Source organism: Phalacrocorax carbo, chromosome 2 (assembly GCF_963921805.1).
Source record: "Phalacrocorax carbo chromosome 2, bPhaCar2.1, whole genome shotgun sequence".
NCBI classification, from domain to species: Eukaryota; Metazoa; Chordata; class Aves; order Suliformes; family Phalacrocoracidae; genus Phalacrocorax; species Phalacrocorax carbo.
In genome coordinates, this window is record NC_087514.1 from 106,677,305 (window position 1) to 106,683,304 (window position 6,000).

Here is a 6,000-nt window from a genome sequence, read left to right on the forward strand (position 1 = left end):
AAATGAAATGTTTGTATGAGTAGCTGTTTTGTATGTGGTCCTGCTGCACCTTTAGGAACTCTTCACAGCTATTAATTTCTATGAGAAGAATATGCTTGCTTCCTACATTAGAAAATACTCCTTTTTCTTCCCCCACTCTTTTTCTGAGAGGTCAAAAAATAACCACAAAGTGTATCAGAGTATTCCAAGGGCAGGCTTTTTTTAGTCAGTATCAGTAATGCCTTCGTCTGCAAGTGTGCAAAATTCATTTTGTTTAAGACCATCAGAAGTTAAGTGTTTTGATATGTCCAGTGGACCTGGGTAACTTCTTCCAACTGAAAAGTATTTAACCTGCATTCGATTTTGGAGTCTCCCTCCTCGGAGATATTCAGAAGTCACCTGGACAGGGTCCTGGGCAACCGGCTCTCGGTGGCCCTGCTTGAGCAAGTGAGTTGGACCAGGTGCCCTCCAGAGGTCCTGTCCAACGTCAGCCATTCTGTGATCCTATGAACCTGTCAGGATGTGGTAGCTTGGTGACCAGAGTTCCAGTGCATGAGATGATTGTCTACATTATACAACCCACTGACTGAGAAGATGTTACACTTTTTTCTGCTAAAAAGGAAATTTGCTGGTAAAATGGCAAGTGGTGCAAATTTGTTGTTCACCAGAAGAAGTTTTGGTTTTAAAACTCTGCATTTTATTATTTCTTCCAGTTCAGATTTTGCAGCTGTAGAGGCATATACACCAGCCTTAGAGGAAATCCCATTGTAAAAACCTTTGCTTTTGCTTTTGTACCTATATTTTTAAAATGCCAATTACTTCAAGGCTGAAAGTTCCAGCTGAACAAAGCTAGAGACCAGGTGTTAGCAGAAGCAAAGGGTAATGCTGCAATTCTCAGTTTATCCTTGCAGAATGCATGTCCTGCTGCAGTCTGTATCCTGGCTTTCCACTTCTGCTGACCTATCCAAATTCCTTAAGAGTCTTTCTCTGTCATGGCTAATTTCACCCCGCTCCTTTCTCCATGAGTGGGGATGGAAAGAAAGGCAGCAAAGTTATTGCTGTAGAGAGCAGCTGAAATTTCCTCCAGAAAAATCTGTGAGGCTGAGGAAAATGTCATTGAGAAGGACTGCTTCCCACAGCCACATGTGGTAAGCCCTTCCAAAAGTGGGGTAGTGAAGGGACTTGCTTATAAAAGCCAGGCTGAGTGTGCCTTTCCCTCACTTTCTGCGACTGGAAAGCAGAGGCTATTTTTGCCTGCTTATGCCACACAGACTTCAAGGTGAAGACTTGTTTCCTACATCTGCTACATATTACATCACTTGCATCCAGTAAAAAAGACCTAACCGACTGAGCTTGAAAAGTTGATTATTGCTTTATCACAGGGGTGCCACATGCAGCCTTCAGTCCTCAGATCCTGCCATACATCTCCACAGCTGCTATTACCCTGCTACCAGTAACATGTTGCTGCTCTTCTTTTTCTGTTCCCTTGCTGGGGCTAAGTAGTAAGGCTGCAGCTGCTCAAACACCAATAAACAGAAGCTGCAGGCAAAAAGAAAAGATGAAACAAGATGATGATATAGCCAGCATTTGCTCTAGGCCTCCAGACACATCCCACACTAAGATGCTTTTCCAAGGAACCTCAGCATCTACACATGAGCCTGTTGAACTACAAAGCACTGTCAGTGAGAAAGAAAAAAAATCACACATCACCACTGGCATAATTATGCAATTAAAAACCTCAGTGTAGGCAGAAATGGACTGCTCCTTGTTAGCTTAACAGCAGCTGGAGAAGGCTGAGAGCAGGAGGAAGACTGCCTGTCCATGTTCTGCACAGCAGAAGTGCAACAGGGAGGCTTTGCTGGAATAGCTGTGCGTGCTGCCCAGGCACTGTCCCTGCTGGGAAACATGGCTCGTAAGGAAGCAGCAAGGAGCCAAGCGTGTGTGCAGCCCTGCCTTCCCCTGCACGCCCTTGTCTCTGCTGGGCTGCCATACTGCCAATCAGAGGTGATAAGCCAACATGGAGTCTGAAAAGGCATGCAGAAACTTTTGCAAAAGGAAACACCAACGTCTGGAATGGGCTAAGTTTAGATTTGTTCATTTGACCTTACTTCAACATCCATGAGCACCCTTGCTCCCACGTCTCTCCTGCAGGAGGTTGCCCCTCTCCCTGGGCTCTCTCAGTAGCTTACCTGCAAATGAACTTTGCACCCTTGGGGAGGAGGTAGGTCAAAGGAAGAGGAAAGAAGGGAAAATAAAATAAAGCCCTTGTTTGTTCACAGAACTATCGTCAGAGCTGTTTTCATTACTCAGAGTGCAAGTGATGGTGTGTCTGGGCTCCTGCTCCACTGCTGTTGTTTTTGGTACTTGCTGGTAATACAGAGCTAACCGTCTGTGCTCCCAGCAGGTCCTCCTCTTCTTTGTCCTCTTCCGCCTTTACCTAAATGTGACTAAGTAATATAGGGTGACATGTCAGTAAGAGAAGCCCTCCACTTGCCCCAACTCTGCTGTTACTCACTATATATCATCTACCCAAGTCTTAAAGAAGGCAAATGTGCTAAACACAATTAGGTGTTTGTTAAGATGCTCATACTCCACTTTCCTGTGTGATCTGAATCCCTGCCTGATTCTCCATGCAATGTACAAGTTCATAAAATAATTGGTCCATAAATACAAAATGTGTCAGCAAATAGAAAGTCTGGGATACGCAGCCTGGGGAAGCTGTTTAGGCTAGTGGTTTATCAGTGAAGTGATGGCTGAGGAAAAGTAGACTCACTTCAAAGGTGTTGACTAAAGATAAAGACAGGACTTGTCCATTTGACATGTAGCATGGGCTGAGAGTCTAACTTGGAATGAGTGACTTGGATCTTTTTTTTTTTTACAGATCTGTTTTGTTATTATTATTATGGGTTGGGCAGGGATTAGACATTAGTAGTGTTCTGCAATAGCAAGGCAGTAATGTGGGTAGAAAAATAACGTTTCTAATTCTGCACAGACATTGCTGCTAGACTGCTGGTAAAGCACAAACATCTTTGGTTCTGCCTTTTCAGAAGAAAACTGCTTTATTTTAGTATTTTACTGGGTCTCCCAAGTAGCGTCTGACGCTATGGGAGCTGAGCACTTTCAAGGAGTGCAGTAAATCCTGTGACAAGCCTCTGCCATGTGCCATTCTTTTCTACGCAGCTTTTCTTTCTCTTGAGGAAAGAAAGCGATATGTGACACATTTTCTATTTGCTTTTTTATTTTGTGATGTTTTCAGGACTCTCACTAGCAAGGTCAAAGGAATATATTGGTTTTGGAAAAGTCTAAATCTTGACGTGCCTGATATCTGATTGTGTTTTGGGCTGGGTCTGTAGAAAGCTGTTCCCTGTCTAAGTTTTGCCTTTGCAAAGCGCATGTTCTTATGGTAAAGAAGTGACAGAGATGCTGATGAGCTTTCAGTATTAGTGTTGGCTGCCCTCCACCCCTATTTTCTTTCTTTCCTTCTCTCCCCTCACCTCCAAATGTGTCTCTGCTGTACCCCAAAGTGATGAGCAGAACTGACTCAGTATGAACAGAGCCCAATACCAGGTGACTGCAGGTTGTCTTGGACAGTTTTAGGGGAAAACGAGAGTAGAAAATGAAGTGCAGAGGGCAATGACCTCATTTCTGTGCTATGAGCATTTTGCAGCTGGCAGTAGGCCAGGGGCAGGAGAAGGCATGGCTGGAACAAACCCTGCTGTGGGAAATCTGGCAGAGTGTTGGCAGGAGGAAGCACAAACTGGGTAGGTAGGGTTCTCAGATAACGTGAACCAAACATTACAGATGCTCACCTAAGACCTTCCCACCAATTAAGCTTTTGGGTGGAATGGGAGGTGTGCAAGAGGGTGTGAAGGGAGGGACCTGAAATAAAGAGGAACAGTACATCCCCTTTACGCATCCAGCTGCACACCAGGTGATCTGAGCTGCTAAGGGTATCCTGCAGCACTTTCCCTTTTTCCCCAATCATTCCCACCAGGCTTAGTTCGCCAGCGCAGGTGGGACCACTGCAGCAGGCACACACTGAAGCCAGGATTGCCAGCTGACACATGCCAAAAAAAAAAAAAAAGAGCAACAAAAAAAGAACATTAAAAAAATAACCAAAACAAAGCAAAATTACAGACCTTTAATTACTGAGGCTGATCATAAAACTCAGGACAAATCACAATGCACGGTATCTATGGCCTAAACGTAGTCCACGCTCCTGGCAACACTGTGATAGGGGAGATAAAAATTGCCTTCTTTGCCTTTTTGCATTAGTCCTAATCCCAGTATATGGAAGAGTCTGGCCCAAGTCAGACAGCCCATCCCAGAGCAGCTCAGCAGAAGTCTTTCCCGGTGAGTCCTGGCAAGATGTTACAGGAAGCCAGATTGCAGATAAGGAGGCACCCATCCCCTGTTGCTTTCAGTGGGAGGCAAGGAGCTAAACCCCTCTAAGAAATTGGTCTCTCATGCCTGAATGCTGTACAAAGCAACTTCTGTGCCTGATACATTTAAACGAAAGAGTTCCCGTAAAACTCTGTCCCTGTTAAAAACTCTAATTTCTCACAGATAGGATGGGAACCTGCCACCCCACAAAACATTGGAAGTAGCTGTCTGCTGGATTGCTATACTGCAGATAGACTGTGATATTAATAATTATTAGCATGACGAACATTTCCCCTATATATATAATGATCTCCACAAAAAGGACCGATTTCTGTTCTGTAGAGATCAACCTTTACACAAGGTTGATGGGGTGAGAACAGAGTGCTCTTAACATTTTGCTGTAGCTATAAGAATATGATTTCCCCTCCTTTCTTCACCATTTTCCCTTGGCAGTGCTGCCTGACAGTTGTTCAGTGCTGGAAAGACTCCATGAAAGGACTCTAAGGTTCTGCCCAAATTTACTGCTTCTTCATTATTTTGATACAATGATTGTCAAGCATTTTGACACAGTGAATGTAGTGTTGTAACAGAGTTTTAGGCAGGTCTTTCTGTAGCTCATTACGGAGATTAGACATTAATTATTTATAATACCAATGCCATCAACTGCTTTTGCAGTGCTTTCCTTGGGAGGATCTCAAAACACTTTACAAAGAAGCTCAGTAATATATGCATACTTTTAAATCTGGAGCAATTTATTAGATCCCAATCGAATCAGCTGACATTGACATGCAAATACAGACAACACATTCAGCAAGCACAACATGGGATGCCACAGAACCATGATACAGAAAGCATAGAGCTACATGCTTTGGCTTTGCAGTTTCTGCAAGCCACTTCCTACTACCATTTAAAACCCAAAGCTTGTGCTAACAAATGGCAGGAGGATTTTATGCTGAGTTTCCCTCCTGCAGGCTCTTAGAAAATGTTATTACTCTCCTCACAAGCTGTTTTATCAGGCAGGGTTGGTGCAGCCTGTTTCCATCTCTGGCACTTGCTAACTCCCACACCAGTTTCTGGTCAAAACCAGATTGAAGCCAGCAGGGCAGTCACTTGCTTTCTCTCTTTTTCTCTGCAACGACTAAGTCAAAGGAATATTCCGGGGAGGGAGGGGGACTGCATCCCAAGCCAAGGGAACCCTCTTCTCTGCTTTCAGCAAAAAGAGTAAGGCCAGGCTTTTCCCCAGCCTCCCTTTTGTAACCTCTGACTTTCTGTGCAGGAAATGGCTCTTTTTCATATCAATATTATCTTTTAAATGCACTAATACTGCTGCCTTGAACTTCTGAATGGAGAAAGGCATTCAGCTTTCCTGCCCAGAAACCTTTTAATAACTTCTCTTGGAGGCTGCTGCTTTGCCCAAGGCAAAGGCTTGCGGAGCACAGCTGGGATTGGAGACAACAGGAGAAGGGGAACAGGACGGGGAGAGCAAAGGAAGAAAACTCACTGCAGAGAAATGGAGCTAGGAGTTCAAGAGGCAGATTTGCAAATGGTGCATTTTCCCCTATGCTCCCACCCAGTGCTGCACTGTCCTGCTGAGGTCACACTGCTGAACTGGAACACAGAAAAAGCAAGAGACCCAGA